Here is a 19,992-nt window from a genome sequence, read left to right as displayed (position 1 = left end):
TTTGGGTCCAAGTACCCAGCGAGCCTCCCCAACCCCAAAACCTTTTTAAACAGACCTATTCGAAGTTCATGTCAATATGGGACTCAAATGCAAAGTATTAGGCAGTAGATTACAAATATGGCATAACAAATTAGGTCCAAGTAATGGGAGGTCGCCCACCCCCAAATACCCCCAAATGGGCATATTAGCCGACTATGGCTATACGGCACTCAAATGAAAGTTATTTGGGAGACATTTACGAATATGACAATAAAATTTGCGTTCAAATCTAGGTGGTGCTTTTCCTCTTAAAGATAAGTCAAATGGTTATATGACCCATTTGGACAATATGGGACTTAAATGAAAGGTATTTGAAAGTAGAAAACGAATTTGATATCCAATTTTGGAGCCAAATTTTTTTAGGGGTTTGCCCTAAAGCACCCCTAAACTGAACTTCATTTCCTTTTGGAATAAAAAACGAATTTGATATCTATTTTCAGTGTAAAATGCCGGTGGCCGTCCCAGCCCCAAAACACCTTCCAGTTCATGTTTACCGGCCATGCCAATATGGGGCTCAAATTAAAGTGATTTGGAAGTGCAGCACGAATTTGATATCCATATTTGAGTCGAAATGTCTGAGGTGCCATCCCTCCCGAGTCCGAACGGCGTCCCGCAGTGCAGCACCTCTTTGTGGAACATTTTTTTTTATGACCATGCATGACATTGTGCCGCGTAAATGTCGCCAACATTAAGAGTGGATAACCACCGCATTGTCCGATGTTCTCACCAGGATTCGAATGCGTTCAGCGTCATACGCTACAAGGGCACGAATTCGATATCCGCATTCAGGGCGAAGTGTCCCCAACTTAAAAAGATATTAGAGAGTTAAAAAAGGAGCAGCGGATGTGTTGGGGGATGGGGCGGCCACTCAGTGACTTTGCTATGAAAATATATATCAGATTCTTCTCTAAACTACCTCTTATTTGAGCCTGATATTGCAATGGTCAACAAATACTTCCTATTTGGGTGGTGTTATGGGAATGGGGTTGCCACATAGACACTTTTCCTTTCATTTGAGCCCCATATTGCTATGGTCGTAAATTTGTCTTCTTTGGGGAATGTTCTCGAGGCGGCCACTCAAACATTAAGTCCCACATCTGGATATCAGATTCGTATTCTACATTCAAATACCTTTTATTTAAGCCTTATATTGCCATGGTCAGTAAATAAGTCCTGTTTGGGGGGTGTTTTGGGAAAGGAGTGGACCCCCAGAAACTTTGTCCCAAATTTGGATATCAGATTCGCATTTTACTCGCAAATACCTTTCATTTGAGTCCCATATTGCCATGGTCGGTAAATATGTCCGAATTAGGGGTGTTTTGGGGATGGGGTGGTCCCCCAAACATTTTGTCCGACAATTCTATATCAGATTCGTTTTCTAATCTTAAATACCTTTCATTTGAGTCCCATATTGTCGTGTTTGGTGTATATATATATTTGGTAGGTTTTGGGGTGGGGCGCCCCCCCTAGGTACCCCATCCAAAATTTGGATACCAAATTTTTGTTTTTGTTGCTATAAGAGAGCACACAAAATGTCTCTTAAATCGCACCACCCATCTCCGAGATATGGCGTTTCTGAAAATTAGGGTAAGGGGGAGAGTCCGTTCCCCCTTCAAATATCAAAAAATTTAGTACCCTATTTTCACCACGGGATCATTATGCACTATCAGTGAAAATTTCAAGAAAATCAGTTCAGCCGTTTCTGAGTCTATGAAGGAGGGCGATAGGAACACACAAACTAAGAAACAAACAAAAAAACAAACAAACAGAGAAACAAACATACAAACAAACCTACAAACAAACACAAATTTATTTTTATATATAAGGTATCCCTGAAATTTGAATCAGTGAGTTTTTCTGAGCCTCCCGATATCCGACCTTAATATGGTTCAGATCGGTTTATAATTGGATCTATCTGCCAAAAAGACTTATATTTTGTTCTACAAAATTGAATAGTGACATAAATATTAGACCACTCAATGTCCGTGCCGAATTTGGGTCCTTAAGTTATCCAATTTTCAGCGGATTCTAACAAAAGGGGTTTACATATATACCCGAGGTGGTGGGTATCCAAAGTTCGGCCCGGCCTAACTTTATACCTATTTACTTGTTTCTCATTTAACTACCACGCAGGGGATGTTCCCTACAAATAAAGACCCTTGTATTCCCTAAGAATACTATCGCCCTCCTCTGGACACGGTTGCTAGTTATATTCAATCTTCAGCCTGATACTACCTACGTAGAGATTTTAAGAAGATCACATGGAATGAACTTCCTAAGAAAGCGGCGAGGGTGGAAGGCACGTTGCGTAGCAACAAGTCAGCGTCAGTTAGAAAATAAGCTGCCAACGTCAAAGGCCCGCTGCTCCAGGGTATGATGGCAGTTGATGAAAGAGAGGGGACTTCAACTAGGGGACTTCCCCCTCCAGGTGCGTTCTTTCTCGACCTCTGCTCCGCCCAACTGACCACAGGGAAGATTTTTAAATACGTAAATTACTCTGGCGCACCCTGTATTTGGGGGTAGAATACGAATTTGATATCCACCCTCGGGCGAAATGGATACGGCGTAGTCCATCAACCCAAATACCCCCAAATGGGCATATCAGCCGACCATGGCTATATGGGATTCAAATGAAAGATATTTGGGAGTAGATTACGAATATGACATAAAAATTTGCGTTAAAGTCTAGGTGGCGCTATTCCTCCTAAAAATACGTCGAATAGATTAATTGACCCATTATGGCAATATGAAAAGTATTTGAGAGTAGAGAACGCATTTGAATCCAATTTTGGAGCCAAGTGTTTGGGAGTACGCCCTAAATCACTCCCTAAACTGAACTTTTTTCCTACTATAACAATATGGAGCTTAAGTCAACGGTATTTGGGGGTAAAGAATGAACTATTTTCAGGGTAAAATGCCAGTGGCCCAGCCCCAAAGCACCCTCCAAACGGTTCATTATTACCGCCATATATATAGACCAATCACGAAAATATAGAGCCACGTTTTTGGGGGGGTCCGCCCCACCCCAAAATACTTCCCTTTTATATAAAAGCTGTTTGGGGAGGAAATTGATTGATATTCGAAATTTATATTCATTTTCGGGAAAAAGACCCTGGGGTCCACCCATGTTTTTGAAAGTAGAGCACGATTCTTATATTTACTTTAATGGCCAAGTGAAAATACCGAAATTCGATATCCACATTTAGGGCGAAGTGTCCCCACCCTAAAAAGATATTAGAGATTTAAAGAAGGCGCAGCGGAGCGGGCCCGGTTCGGCTAGTATGAAATAAAGAGCATTTAAATGGGTTGCTCACAGCAAAGGTGAGTTTACTTAAAGGTAACTTTGTTCCATTTTGATATTTCAGCGGCATGAGTAATGTACTTGAAAAGCTAAGGGCTTAATCTTCTATATCATCATTAATCGCATGTGACAAGTTTAACGAGTGACTTTTATTCAAACAGACTGTTAGAAGTCTTGGGAAAATACCACCTCCAAAATTTCAGTCGAATCGAGTAATAATTGCGCCTTCCAGAGGCTTAGGAAGTCAAATTGCGAGAACGTTTTATATGGCAGCCGTACTTATCACGGCTGTTGGAAGTCATACCGAAGCACAAATGTTGAAAATCATAACAACACAGTTATTGGAAGTCACACCAAAACACCACATGCAAAAGTTCGATCGAATCGGCTGGGAATTGAGCCTTTTAGAGGCTCAAGAACTCAAATCTGAAGATCGGTTTGTATGCCAGCCTTATCAGGTTTTAAACCGAATTAAACCATACTTAAACCATTGAAAATTTCATCCGAATTGGATAGGCATTGCGCCCTCAAGAAGCTCAAGAAGTCAAATTGGGAGATTGGTTTTTACGGCACCTATATCAGGTTATAGACCGATTTAAACCATACTTGGCACAGTTGTTGGAAGCCGCACCAAAACACCAAGTGTTGAAGCTCAATCCAATCGGCTGGTAATTGCGCTTTGTAAAGTCTCAAGAAGTAGAATTTGCAGGAATTGCGCCCTCTAGAAACTCAAGAAGTCAAATCGGGAGATTGGTTTATATGGCAGCTATATCAGGCTATAGACCGATGCGAATCATACTTGACACAGTTGTTAAAAGTCATAACGAAACGCAATGTGCAAAATTTCAGCCAAATTGGATAAGAATTGCGCCCTCTAGAGGCGATATGGGCTATCACATCGTGGTCCGTTATAATTCCTCTTATAATGTGAAGTGCACTCTTATCCCTAGGTCCGCGGCTGCTTAGAGTGTCCTGGCAATACGCCATCCATATACAAATTCCCTTTTCTCAGCTGGATCTTCTTTGTAGGCTTTGAGTAGAGCTGTCACCTGGATGGTTTTTGCAGCTTTTTAGGTTTGAATGTCTCAGTTTCTGTTGGCGGATGGCTTAAAGTACAAAATTTACTCTGTTCAAAGTGCCTCTTCTCAGAGCAATGCCAGTGAATTGTAAAATAGAAGGGCTTGCAGGACCAAGGACTTGACTTATGCATTCCAAAGGGACTAGAAGCTGTTTGAATGTCTGCTCCTGATCCTGGGGTTTTTTTTTGCACTCTCAATAATAATTGACTTCTCATTGCCATAAGTTTACCATTTAAAATTTTTTTTTTTGCTTAAATATTAAAATTTGGTTTTGATTTTCTTTCCAGCTCACATGATGTTACATTAGGTGCAAACAGTTACAAGAATCAAATTCTAATCAAATTCTAAGAATTTGCAAAAATAAAACAAGAAAGTGAAAAAGTTTGCTCAAACTAGAGAAACAGAGGGCAAAGGTGATAAGTTTAGATAGACCATCATCACCACTACCACTATCACTACTACTACTACTACTCAGCAACAAAGCTAATGAAAAACTTTTAGACTGAAAATACTGAGAAAGTTTGGCCAAAGTAAATCAAGTAAAAAAAAAGTAGCTTACAGTTTGACTGCAGATGCAATAGCGAAAAGAAGTTTGAGAACTTTGTGTCATCGTTCAGTTTTGCATGGCTCACATATCCTATGAGAAGAGTACGAGTAAGGCAACAAATCATGTAATGCATAGATAAAACATGGCCAATGTGCAACAAGGACATAGACAGCAGCACCAACACCACCACCACCACCACTATCATCACTATCAACTCCAGCTACTCCAGCTACAGCTACAGCAGCAACTACAACTTTTCCCAAGTAAGTATCACTAAAAATCTTAAAGGACTAAGGATTCTAGCAAAATTTGTTTAACTTTGAAAAGCAAAGTGCAAATGACATGTTGTGCAGAGTTAATTATTTGATGCTAGAAAAAGCAAAGATATTGGGTTTGAGTTCCCCCCACTTCCCCTTGTTGCAGAGACTAAATGAAATTAAAAATCCTAATCGACCAAAAATCGTTTTTAATATCTTTTAGCCCCCCATTTTGGCTTAGAAATAACTTGCCCTGCGAGTATGTGTGACATAAATTTCAAACTTAATGTTTGCCTTAGGGTACAACCCGCATACGACTCCTGACAACGAACAAAAAAAAAAACAAAAAAATTCCTTGCACGCTGCACTTACAATGAGGCGAACTGTGTATTGGCTCAAAGGTCCTCCAAGCCGTTTCAGTGTTCAGAAACTTTTAATGTTTCTTCTTTGCTGATATCCTTGAAAGAAAAACTAATCAAGTTTCTTAAGATTTTATAGCTACTCGCATGGCAAACGGAAGGAAGCCAGTAGCAAAGATAACTTATAAGGAAGGGAGAGAGAGCGAGTGATAGCCCTTAGCTAGGAATTCATATTGTAAGTGACAACAAAAATCTTCGCAATTGCCAAGGGTCCTCCATAGATACGCCATTCACCATTCGATAGAGCAGCATAATGGATGTTTGCTGGTGTTTCTGGGGCGCATTTCCTTTTGTTTTCTTTGCAAACCTCGGCGATTGTTCAATTTCTATGTCTTTGGTGTAGTCGTTCATGTGCCCATGCGATTGTTGGTGAGATCATTGTAGTAGTTATCCTTGGTATGCTTGTTAGCGGGCATATGTATTGGTGTGTATGTGTGTTTGAGTTGTATCATGTGTGACAAGCATTCTTGTTCATTTCATTTTTGATTCTTGTTGCCATTAGAATCTATGCAGGGAGTTGTTTTCCTCTTTGTCTCCCTCTACCATACCTCCTACCTCTCTCTCTCTTTCACCATACATCCTTGGTTTTGCTTGCCTTCTGCCCCAGCATACTAATGGAGTACACAGCCAATTTCAATGGTTAAATGTTTTGATTGCTGCTGCTTGAGTTGCATTCAAGCATCTATTACGACCAAGTTTAGCTATCTACAGTTCAATGATGCATGCCATTCGGTTCGTTGAAACACTGAGCCCACTATGTGTAGTGATAGAGAACGGGAGTAGAGAGAGAGAGAGAGAGAGGGAGAGAGCGGTTACTAACATATCTCATATCATTGGCAACCATAGATTATTGATTACATTTTTCGTGCAATAATGAAAACTCCATCTCTTAGCGTGGCCTCGTTGTACGCCAGTGCTATGCGATTTGCGATTTCCTTCATGCACTTTTTTCCCCAAAGGGCATATATAGCGAAATTTCAAACATTAAATATTTAATCAGCCCTGGTTTTTTGCTGATGCACGACCTTATGACAATTTGCCAGGAATGCTAGAAAATACAAATTGAATAAATAAATTGCCATCGCGTACGTGTTGCAGCAAAAAAATGGAAGAAAATAAACAAGCAAAAAAAAAGCGTGCTAAGTTCGGCCGGGCCGAATCTTACATACCCTCCACCATGGATCGCATTTGCCGAGTTCTTCTCCCGGCATCTCTTCTTAGGCCAAAAGGATATAAGAAAAGATTTGCACTGCTATTAGAGCGATATCAAGATATGGTCCGGTTTGGACCACAATTAAATTATATGTTGGAGACCTGTGTAAAATGTCAGCCAATTCGAATAATAATTGCGCCCTTTGGGGGCTCAAGAAGTAAAATAGTGAGATCGATTTATATGGGAGCTGTATCGGGCTATAGACCGATTCAGATCATAATAAACACGTATGTTGATGGTCATGAGAAAATCCTTCGTATAAAATTTCAGGCAAATCGGATAATAATTGCGACCTCTAGAGGCTCAAGAAGTCAAGTCCCCAGATCGGTTTATATGAGAGCTACATCAGTTTATGAACCGATTTGAAGCTTATTTGACACAGTTGTTGAAAGTAAGAATAAAATACTTCATGAAAATTTTCAACCAAATCGGAAAGGAATTGCGTCCTCTAGGAGCTCAAGAAGTCAAGTCCCCAGATCTGTTTATATGACAGCTATATCAGGTTATGGACCGATTTGAACCACACTTGGCATAGTTGTTGGATATCATAACAAAACACGTCGTGCAAAAATGCATTCAAATCGGATAAGAATTGCGCACTCTAGAGGCTCAAGAAGTCAAGACCCAAGATCGGTTTATATGGCAGCTATATCAGGTTATGGACCGATTTGAACCATACTTGGCACAGTTGTTGGATATCATAACAAAACACGTCGTGCAAAATTTCATTCCAATCGGATAAGAATTGCGCACTCTAGAGGCTCAAGAAGTCAAGACCCAAGATCGGTTTATGTGGCAGCTATATCAGGTTATGAACCGATTCGAACCATACTTGGCACAGTTGTTGGATATCATAACAAAACACGTCGTGCAAAATTTCATTCCAATCGGATAAGAATTGCGCACTCTAGAGGCTCAAGAAGTCAAGACCCAAGATCGGTTTATATGACAGCTATATCAGGTTATGGACCGATTTGAACCACACTTGGCATAGTTGTTGGATATCATAACAAAACACTTCATGCAAAAATGCATTCCAATCGGATAAGAATTGCGCACTCTAGAGGCTCAAGAAGTCAAGACCCAAGATCGGTTTATATGGCAGCTATATCAGGTTATGAACCGATTCGAACCATACTTGGCACAGTTGTTGGATATCATAACAAAACACGTCGTGCAAAATTTTATTCCAATCGGATAAGAATTGCGCACTCTAGAGGCTCAAGAAGTCAAGACCCAAGATCGGTTTATATGGCAGCTATATAAAAATATGGACCGATATGGCCCATTTACAATACCATCCGACCTACACTAATAAGAAGTATCTGTGCAAAATTTCAAGCGGCTAGCTTTACTTCTTCGGAAGTTAGCGTGATTTCGACAGACAGACGGATGGACAGACGGACGGACGGACATGGCTAGATCGACATAAAATATCGTGACGCTCAAGAATATATATACTTTATGGGGACTTTGACGAATATTTCGAGTAGTTACAAACAGAATGACGAAATTAGTATACCCCCCATCTTATGGTGGAGGGTATAAAAAGAGTGCTAAGTTCGGCCGGGCCGAATCTTGCCAACCAACCATAACATAAATTTAGTTGAAGGGCATAATTTTATGCTACATACCAAACTTCTGTCAAACTAGCAAAAACTAAAGCTTATAGGAATCGAATAAGGGTGATCGAGAAACCGGTTTTTTTTCCAGTTGTTGGAAGTCATAACCGTACACCAAAACATTTAAAAAATTGCAGCCAAATCGAAAGAAATTGCGGCCTGTAAGGACTCAAGAAGTAAAATCGGCAAATCGGTTTATGTGCCAGCTATATCTGGTTATAGACCGACTTGGGCTTTAGTTAGTGCAGTTGTCGAAAATCATAACAGAACACCACATGCAAAATTTCATCCAAATCGGACAAAAACTGCGGCTTGTAATGGCTCAAGGAGTCAAATCGGGAGATCGGTATATATGGGAGTTATATCAGGTTATAGACTGATTTCTGTCAGCCAACACGCAGGGGATGTCCCCTATGAATGCGGTGCATTGCGTTGGCGAGAGGAAATTATGAATTTTAGGGGGGGAAACGGATGTAGTGCTTATTGGCATTTGTCTTAAATCTTTGGATGTCAAAGTGGGTGGGAAAAACATTAGCCGAAAGTCGATTCCACATACAAACGGTTCGGGCGAAATAAGAATTCTCTCTATAATGCATTGTGCGGTCCGCTGGCCAATCAATTACAAACGGGTGTGAGTTGCTGGAATGTCTAGTATCCCTGACATACATCCTTACATCGGGAATAAGAAGACGAATATCAGATGAACACACACCATGAAAGTATCGATAGAACAGCGCCAATCAACCCACATTGCGACGCTAAAGAAGGGAGGCAATAGAGCTGGATACCCCACTGTCCCCAATCAACGTCATCGCTCAACTCTGTACACGGTCCAGTAGCTCCAGGGATGATTTTGAAGCTCCAGCCCATACATGTGAGTTGTACTCCATTTTCGGTCTTATGAAAGTGGTGTAGACGTTAAGAAGATCAGACGGAGTGAAGTAATTCTTACACCGTTTAAGGAAGCCTAAACACTTGAATGCTTCTTACGACACTTCGAATACATGTTTAGCCCAACGGACATCATTTTGTATTTTCATGCCCAGAACATAAAGAGCTTCTGATTGCTCAACATCTACAGCATTGATAGACAAAGATGATCGTAATGGGTCAGCGAATCGTTTGTGTGACAACACGCAGCACTGAGTCTTACGTGCATTAAAATATACTCGATACCTTCGACCCCACTCAGAAATGGCCAGCAAATCCTGGCAGAGTGTATCGTCCATAACCCGCCTCTTGTCCTCAATCTTTCGAAGACTCGGCCTATGGTCGAATGACAGAGATTACTGGCATCCGCAAATGAGTAGATCGGATTCGATGTCTGACCCAACAGATCGTTGATGAAAATTAGAAAAAGAGAAGGAGAAAGAACAGAGCCCTGGGGTACACCTGCTGTCAATTTGTGCTCATTAGATGAGAACCCATCTATAACGACTCGAATAGTGCGATCTCTGAGAAAGCTCGAAATAAATCGAATGCAGCCATTACCGACACCAAATGCGACAAGCAAAATTTTAGCTAAATCGGCCAAAAATTGAGGCTTCCAGGGGCTCATGAAGTCGAATCGTGAGATCGGGTTATATGGGAGCTACATCAGGTTATAGACCGATTTGTACCGCACTCGGCACAGTTGTTGAAAGTCGTAAGTCGAGAACACCGCATGCAAAAATTGTAGTCAAAACGGACAAAAATTGCGGCTTCCGGGGGCTCAATAAGTCAAATCGGAAGATCGGTTTATATGGGAGATATATACAAATCTGAACCGATATGACCCATTTGCAAACCCCAATGACCTACATCAATATTTAGTATCTTTGTAAAAATTTCAAGCGGCTAGCTTAACTCGTTCGACCTTTATCGTGATTTCGATAGGCAGACAGACGGACATGGCTAGATCGACTCAGAATGCGTCTCGAAATTCAAGAATATATGGGGTTTTGAAACGACTTCCAACAACCGATGAAGAACACCATCGGGTCAATACGGTACGTACAACCTGCTGACATGGGATTGTTTAATACTGGTAAGTATCCAAAGGACGGTAGGTATCCAAAGGACGGTAGGTATCCAAAGGACGGTAGGTATCCAAAGGACGGTCTGTTGAAATTTGTCGGACTATATCGATTTTTATACCCACCACCATAGGATGGGGGTATACTCACCTAGTCACTCCGTTTGTAACACATCGAAATATGGATCTAAGACACCATAAAGTATATGTCTATGGTGGTGGGCATAAAAAGTCGATATAATCCATCAAATTTGAACAGGCCGTCCTTTGGATACCTACCAGTATTAAACAATCCCATGGCAGTCGGTTGTACGTACCGGATTGATCCGATAGAGTACTTCATCGGTTGTTGGAAGTCGTTGCAAAACCCCACTTGCATAATTGAAGCAAAATCGGTTAATAATTGCGCCCTCTAGAATTGCTCCGTCTAGAGGCTCAAGAAGTAAATATCCGAGATCGGTTTACATGGCAGCTATCTCAAACTATGGATCGATATGGGCCCTTCCTACACCAATAGAAAGTATTTGTGCTCAATTTTAAGCACCAAGCTTTATTCCTTCCAAAGCTACAGACATTCGGACAGACGGACGGGCAATTGGACGGACAGATGGACGGGCATGGTTAATGGTTAATCGACTGTTAAGACGTTCAAGAATATATTTAATATTTTTGGGCCTCAGTTCAATATTTCGATGTGTTACAAACTGAATGAAGAAATTTTTATACCCCCATCCTTTGGTGGAGGGTATAAAAAACAATAAGAAATGACTAAAGTCGGGCTTTACCGACTATACAAGCCCCAATCCAAAACCCACCCAAACGGACATGTTGACTGATTGGAACTTGATTGTGTTGGGCTTTTCGTCATTCTTGTTCAAAATGGCTCAGATTGATCCAGATTTGGATATAACTGCCATATAGGCCGATCTCTGGATTTAAGTCCATGGGCTCATAAAAGGTTCATTTATTGTCCGAGTTCGTCGAAATTTGGGACTGGCCCAAATCGGTCCAGATTTGGATATAGCTGCAATATAGGCCCATATCTCGAATTAAAGTCTTGACCCCATTAAAGGCGCATTTATAATTCGATTTCACAGAAATCAGTGACTTATGTTAGGCTTTTCGACATCCGAATAGTATATGGTTCAGAACGGTTTATTTTTAGATATAGCTACTAAAAAGATCAATATTTTGTTATACACAATTGAACAATGACTTCTTATTATTAGTATTTGGTCCAAATCGTGACATATTTCGATATAGCTGCTATGAAAAGGGAGGCATTTTTCACCGGTTTTTGGTGAAAGGTGGTTTACGTATATACCAAAGGTGGTGGGTGTCCAAAGTTCGGCCCGGCCGAACTTAACGATTTTTTTCTTGTTTTAATTTCATCGAATTTCATCGTTGCAAAAGCAATACTGGAATTATAATTCGAGTCAATGTGTTATGCTGATGTGGTGTTTCCGGTGTTTCCATTCTCGTCTTGCATTCACTCAAAACACCGCCTTGATTAAAGCGGTGATACGCGCAGCATGAATATGAATATATGAGTATTCCTACGATCGCCACAAATATCTGTGTTCTAAGCATAACACCGCAACAGTTAAAGTGGCGATAGATACTAACACCATATTTGTATGAGTTCACCGCAATTCAGAAACTGCAGGTCTCTGGTATGTATCGGACATCTACTTTCAGGTCGGAAATTTTCACCAATCATGAAAATATAGGAATTCCAATGAAAGGAATTTAGCAGTAGAATATATTGGGTTGCCCAAAAAGTAATTGCGGATTTTTCATATAGTCGGCGTTGACAAATTTTTTCACAGCTTGTGACTCTCTAATTGCATTCTTTCTTCTGTCAGTTATCAGCTGTTACTTTTAGCTTGCTTTAGAAAAAAATTGTAAAAAAGTATATTTGATTAAAGTTCATTCTAAGTTTTATTAAAAATGCATTTACTATCTTTTAAAAAATCCGCAATTACTTTTTGGGCAACCCAATAGTATTAAAACCCATTTTTGAAGCTAAGTGTCTGAGGGCGCCTTGCCCCCAAAAAATGGGCATTTATACCAAATATGAAAAAATTGGTTTATAAAGTGAAAGGTATTTGAGAGTAAAATATGAAAACATCATCATTACGGATATGATGGACCAATAAGTGTTATCACTGTGGGCAAAAATGTCTATGCGAGTCTGTTGGCAGGCTGCCACAAGTAGGTAATCTAACAGAGGGCAACAGCATATATTCTGACAAAATAGTTTGAAAAACAGCTTTGCCTATTTGGCGAAAGCGTGCGAAAAGTCGTTCCCAAGACAGACAGAAATATCGAAATTCTACTGAAGCCAAGAATGCTTCATAAATAGAAATCCTGCAGACATGAGTGTGGGCGAATTAAGAAATTCAGGAGTCCTGATTCGATTTAGTGATATCCGTCTGTCTGGTCATGTATGCTTGTGATCAAGGTGTAGGTCGCATTTGTTGTCCAATTGTTAAAAATTTAGCACCATTCAAGGACCAACGCTATTGAGTAAAATCGGATCAGATTTAGATATAGCTTCCATACATATATAATTTTCATTCGATGTGGCCTTTTAAGGCCCTAGAAGCCACAATTTTTGTCCGTTATGAAATCTTACACAAAGTTCTATTCGATAGCTAGGCAAAATTTATGTCTTACTAGATTTCGCCATAGGAACTTTGAATGAAAATAGAACGTAGTAGACTCGGTGGTGTAGGATAACATATAGTCGGTCCCGCCCGACTTTTGCAAATTTTGCCCATGAACATTCCACTAAGGAACAGGGGCAAACTTCTCACATATCAATGAGTGCAGTCCGATTCAAGTTTTAAGCTCAATGATAAGGGGCCTCCTTTTTATAGCCGAGTCCGAACGGCGTGCCGCAGTGCGACACCTCTTTCGAGAGAAGTTTTACATGGCATAGTACCTCACAAATGTTGCCAGCATTAGGAGGGGAAAACCACCGTTGAAAATTTTTTCTGATGGTCTCGCCAGGATTCGAACCCAGGCGTTCAGCGTCATAGGCGGACATGGCCCGACTTTTGCCTTTCCCTACTGGCTGTCGTTATTAATGTCACAATTGATTTATAAATTCTTCGAAATTCACCTTACAATCAATGTATTACTCTCGAAATGGAAATCCAAACATAATCATAATTTCCCCTTCAACAATTCTTGTGAACTACATTTCCTGTATATGGCTCGTTATGAAAGTAATAGCTATGGCATATCGTCTGTGTGCATAGAGATTATATCCAATCATGAATGACATCCGTTTGATTGAGTCTATGCGCAAACATTTACATACATCCAAACATGAATAATAGCAGGAGTCGTATATCGCTTGACTAACAGTTTAAGAATAAAGTGCCTTTACCTGAGTCCCATATGATTTTTTGGTCTACGAATTTAAATTTGGATGTAAGGTGTACTCCATTCTTTAAATACTTTATTTCAGCTCGATATTCTCATAATGTCTGATTTAGGGTTGTTTTCGGGGGTGAGATGGTCCCCCAGACATTCAGCCCTGAAAAAATATCAGCATGGTGCTCTTCTTTCGAATACCATTTATTTAAACCCCATCTTGCCATTGGTTTAGGAAAGTTTACACGATGAGGCGTCCCCCAAACACATGACCTCAAAATAGGTTATCAAATTCGTTTTCTAATCTCAAATACCTTTCATTTGAGACACATATGGGCATGATCGAAAAATGTTTACTCTTTGGGGGGTGTTTTGGGGAAGGGGTGATGCCCTAAATACATAGTCCTACCTATGGATATCAAATTCGTATTCTACTCCCAAATATCTTTATTTGAGCCCCATATTGCGATGGTCAGTAAAAATTTCCTCTTTGTGGGGCATTTTGGGAAAGGGGTGGACCCCCAGAAAATTGGTCCCGAAAGTGGGTATCAATTCTTGCTCTACCCCCCAATACCTTTCATTTAAGCTCCACATTGACATGGTCAGTAAATATGCCCGATTTAGGGTAGTTTTAGGAATTGGGGTGGTTCCCAAACACTAAACCCGGAAAATATATCAGCATAGTGCTCTATTCTCCTATATCTATATATCATTTATTTGAACCCCATATTGCCGTTGGCCTCAAAATTGGATATCAAATTCGTTTTCTAATCTCATTTAAACTCCTTATTGCAAAAGTCAGCAAGTATGTCCGGTTTTGGGTATTGGCCCTAAAAACTATAAATATTTAGTTCCACTCTTTTTAAGGCCCAAATTGTCTTGGTGAGCAAATACGTCCTATTTGGGCGTTGTTATGGTGATGGGACGTTCCCTAGACAGGTGGTCCCGAATGTTGATATCAGATACGTGGTCTACTTCCAAATACCTTAAATTTGAGCCCCATATTTCCATAGTCGGCAAACATGACCGGCTTGGGGGTGTTTTGGGGGATGGGCAGCCACTCGGTGAGTTGGTCTTGAAAATATATATCGGATTCGTGTTATACTCTAAAAATCCTCTTATTTGAGCCTCATATTGCAATAGTCAGCAAATACGTCCTTTTGGATGGTGTTGTGGGGGTGGGGTGGCCCCATAGACACTTTTCCCGAATATTGATATCAGATTCGTGCGTTACTCCCAAAGACCTTTCATTTGAGCCCCATATTGCTATTGTAGTAAATTTGTCCTCTTTAGGGTTTATTTTTGGAAGGGGCGGCCTCCCATACACTTGGTCCCACATTTGGATATCATATTTGTATTCTACACTTAAATATCTTTTATTTGAGCCCCATATTGCCATGATCAGTAAGTAAGTCCGGTTTGGGTGTGTTTTGCGGTAGGGGTGCACCCCCAGATACTTGGTCCCACATTTGGATTCCAAATTCGTATTCTGCTCGCAAATACCTCTCATTTGAGTCCCATATTGCCAAGGTTGGCAAATGTGTCCGATTAAGGGGACACATAAATGCGCCTTTTATGGACCCAGAACCTTAAATCGAGAGATCGGTCTATATGGCAGCTACATCCAAATCTGGACCGATTTGAGTCAAATTAAAGAAGAATGTTGTAGGGCTTAACACAACTTACTGTCCCAAATTTCGGCGAAATCGGATTATAAATGCGCCTTTGATGGGCCCAAAACCCTAAATCGAGAGATCGGTCTAACAATAAATGCGCCTTTTATGGGCCCAAAACCTTAAATCGAGAGATCGGTCTTAATGGCAGCTATATCCAAATCTGGTCCGATCTGAGGCAAATTAAAGAGGAATGTTGTAGGGCCTAATGCAACTCACTGTCCTAAATTTCGGCGAAATCGGACAATAAATCGAGACACCGGTATATATGGCAGCTATATCCAAATCTGGTCCGATCTGGGCCAAATTGAAGAGAGATGTCGACTGGCCTAACACAACACACTGTACCAAATTTCAGCGAAATCGGATAGTAATTGTGGCTTTAATGGGCCCACGACCCTAAATCGGCGGATCGGTCTATATGGCAGCTATATCCAAATCTGGGCCGATCTAGCCAAATTAAGGAAGGATGTCGACTGGCCTAACACAACTCACTGTCCCAAATGTCAGCAAAATCGGATAATAATTGTGGCTTTTATGGGCGTTAGACCCTAAATCGGCGGTTCGATCTATATGGGGGCTATATCAAGATATACTCCGATATAGCCCATCTTCGAACTTAACCGGCTTATGGAAAATAAGAATCTGGGCATAGTTTAAGCTCAAGATCTCTACTTTTAAAGACTGTAGCCTGATTACAACAGACAGACGGACGAACATGGCTTCGGTGGTGGGTATAAAAATCGGTTCAGATTTGAATATAGTTCCCATATATATGTTCGTCCGATTTGGACTAATATTGCAATAATGTGGTCATATGTTAACCGATTCGCTTGGCAGGAAGGGTTTTCTCTTGACTCTCGATATTACTGATGAATCTCATAGAAATCGGTTAAGATTATGATATAGCTGTTATATATATATATATATCTCGCCCGATTTTCACTCCTAGAGCAACTGCAAGTGCATTTATTGACCAATCTTCCCAAAATTTCGTACAACCCTTTCTTTAATGCTTTCACGATATCTGAGAAGTTTGGTCGAAATCGGTTCAGATTAAGATATAGCTCCCATATAAGTGTTCGTCCGATTTTTAGAAATATTGCAATAAAGTTCTCATTTGTTAACCGAAGGAAGGAAGGATATCGTTATGACTCTTGACTGCTGATTTTCATCGGTTCAGATTAGCTCCCTATATATCGTTCATCCGATTTTGAGAAATATTGCAATATAGTGTTCATTTATTAACCAATTCTCTCGAAATTTAGCAGAGAGAATTTTCTCTTGACTCTCGACATTATTGGTGAATTCCATAAAAATCGGTTCAGATTTAGATATAGCTGCCATATATGTATAATGCCCGATTTTCAGTTATAGAGGCACCACAAGCCCATTTATTTACTAATTCTGGCAAAATTTTGCACAACCCTTTCCTCGGCGACTATCACAATATCTGAGAAGTTTGGTCGAAATCGGTTCAGATTTAGATATAGCTCCCATATATATGTTCCTCCGATTTTTAGAAATATTGCAATAAAGTTCTCATTTGTTAACTGATTCTCTTGAAATTTGGCACGAAGGATTTTCTCTTGACTCTCGACATTTCCAATAAATTTCATAGAAATCGGTTCAGATTTTAACATAGCTGCCATATATGCATATATCGCCTGATTTTCACTTCTAGAGTCACAGCAAGCGCTTTTATTAACCAATCTTGCCAAAATTTTGCACAATGCTTTTCTCGACAACTGCCACAATATCTGAGAAGTATGCTCGAAATCGGTTAAGATTTAGATATAGCTCCCATATATATTTTCGTAAGATTTTGGGCATTTTGCAATAATGTTGTTATTCATCAACCGTAGTTATTACACTTTAAACATATTCGCTCGAAATTTGATATGGATTGTTTAATATCCCAACTGAAAACATTCCCAAGGTCCTTCAAAATTGGTTTAGAATTCGATATAGCTCCCACTTTGTACTTATAGGGTACGTGTAGGGTATTATACAGTCGGCACCGCCCGACATTTGCCTTTCCTTACCGGTTTTTTTAAACCTTTTGCTTTTCAGACATTTCAAATCTTATTCGACCCACCCTATTATACATTTTCACTACTTTATATGCATGAACATGTGTTGGAATTTTAAATTTCTCTGTTTTGCAATTAAATTGCCAGTTTTTCTAAATAAATGTAATTGGGTTTAAACATTCGCATAAAACTGATATATAAACTCCCTCGACCCTCAACCTAAACCCATCGGGCCTCAATAATTCAGAAAGTCTAATACTCATAGGGTAAACATTTCATTTATTTAGCATTCAATTGATGATTGATTGAATAAACAATGGCCACCGTTTGCAAATGAAATATTTGCTCATTCACATGTGATGGCTGATGTTTGTGATGGTTGCCTAGAAATTCCCTTAGTCCTTTGAGCATCAATAATCAATTTTATTTCAAAGGCCTCATTGTTGCAGGACATCATAGTTAAATGCAATGTTTGAAATGTATGCATGAAAATAAAAAAACAACTATTTGAAGTGGAATATATTTTTGTTCTATTTTTTTGTTTTTTATTTCAAATAATAAAAACTATTATCTTTGTATAATTTTTGCTGATATGCCAACTGATGCTTTTCACTTGATTTGCTAATGCATACACAAATAATGACATAGACGAATAGGTTTTTTGAAGCAACAGAATTTGCTTTAAATTTAAATTTGGGATTGTTATATCTTAATTTCTTAGTTGGCTGCTACAGGCACTTGGAATCTCTTTCCAAACATAGAAAATAGTTTTAACCGTCCCTATATTCTGCGCTTCTACACCAATTGTTCACACCAAGGTTAGTATGAACAGTGGATTTACTCAGAGGCTAGGATATCACAATGGGCCAAACTAGTCCATTATGAGGGTGTGTTCACTCTCGGGTCAGTTGGGCAGATTGTGATTAGCTAGCTATAAAGACCGTAGAAGGAAATGTATGAAAAGGATAGGGAGTGGGCGAGGCTGAGATCTCATTTTTCTTTGGGAATTCATTCTTGAATTCTATTCTTTTATTCCATACGGATGGTTCCAAATTAGGCGACCAGGTTGGCTTTGAGGTGTACTCTGAAGAACTAGGACTGGTCATATCGAGAAGGTTACCCGACCACTGCAGTGTGTATCAAGCGGAGTTACAAACCAAATGGATGGTATCGAACTAGACGACCAGGTGGGCTTTGGGGTGCACATTGTAGAACTAGGACTGGTTATATCGAGAAGGTTACCCGACGACTGTAGTATGTATCAGGCGAACACCCATGCAATTAAAAAAAAAAATGGTTGAATGGTTGGATTGAAATGTCATAATGACGATTGGCATAAATAGCTTCTCAGAAAACCAGGCAGCCATAAAATCCTTGGAGAATGTATTTCTGAATTCATACACCAGATCTCTCAAAGAGATGGCTCAAAAGTTCAAAATTCAGAGATTTCCCAGGGAATCGTAGAGCGGACGAGTTTGCGGGACAAGGAACTACCTAACGCATTTCATGGGAACTGGGATCTGTGGGTATGCCTTTAGGGACATGTGAGCTAAGTCTTCAGGGTCAAGCCCAAAGGGTAACGAATGACAGATGGCCACAAAGTGGAGGTTGAGACCAGGTAGTTCGCCTCCCTCGACAATCGACGAATAACAGATGGCCATAAAGTGGGGGTTTGGACCTGGTATTTCGCCTGCTTCGACAATTGCAGGGTTATTTCATCCAGGGAAGAAAGTCTAAATTCCACTTTCTTATGTTTTCTAGTGGAAAGCATCAGCTCGCTCTTCCTTGGGTTCATCTTCAACCCATTCGTCGTTGTCCATCTTGAAAGTATCCTCAGTGACCTTAAAGTGTTATCCTGAACGATGGGGGTATATTCGCTTTGTCATTCCGTTTGCAACACATCGAAATATCCATTTCCGACCCTATAATGTATATATATTCTTGATCAGCGTAAAAATTTAAGACGATCTAGCCATGTCCGTCCGACTGTCTGTTGAAATCACGCTACAGTCTTTAAAAATAGAGATATTGAGCTGAAAATTTGCACAGATTCTTTTTTTTGTCCATAAGCAGGTTGAGTTGGAAGATGGGCTATATCGGACTATATCTTGATATAGCCTCCAAATGGACCGATCCGCCGATTTAAGGTCATAGGCCCATAAAAGCCTCATTTATTATCTGATTTTGCCGAAATTTGGGACAGTGAGTTTCGTTAGACTGCTCGACATTCTTCTTCAATTTGACCCCGATCGGTTAAGATTTGGATATAGCTGCTATATAGACCGATCTCCCGATTTCAGGACTTGGGCCCATAAAAGATTGTGTTTTAAAATTTGGGACAGTGAGTTGTGCTAGGCCTCTCGACATCTTTCTGCAATTTGGCCCAGACCGGTCTAGATTTGGATACAGCT

At 40.1% G+C, this 19,992-nt stretch overlaps 1 protein-coding gene across 9 annotated transcripts in view; it reads left to right on the top strand.

Annotated features, from left to right (window-relative positions):
• LOC106089055 (uncharacterized) overlaps positions 1-19,992 on the top strand; it is a 600,966-nt gene that overhangs the window by 151,487 nt on the left and 429,487 nt on the right. For all 9 annotated transcript variants that reach the window (XR_009397436.1, XR_009397435.1, XR_009397437.1 and 6 more), the window contains one exon: positions 4,707-5,229. The gene's annotated coding sequence lies outside the window, so the exon portion shown is untranslated. The remainder of the gene's footprint in view (positions 1-4,706; positions 5,230-19,992) is intronic.

The sequence above is a fragment of the Stomoxys calcitrans genome, chromosome 2, assembly GCF_963082655.1.
Source record: "Stomoxys calcitrans chromosome 2, idStoCalc2.1, whole genome shotgun sequence".
NCBI classification, from domain to species: Eukaryota; Metazoa; Arthropoda; class Insecta; order Diptera; family Muscidae; genus Stomoxys; species Stomoxys calcitrans.
This window is presented reverse-complemented; position numbering and strand designations above follow the sequence as displayed.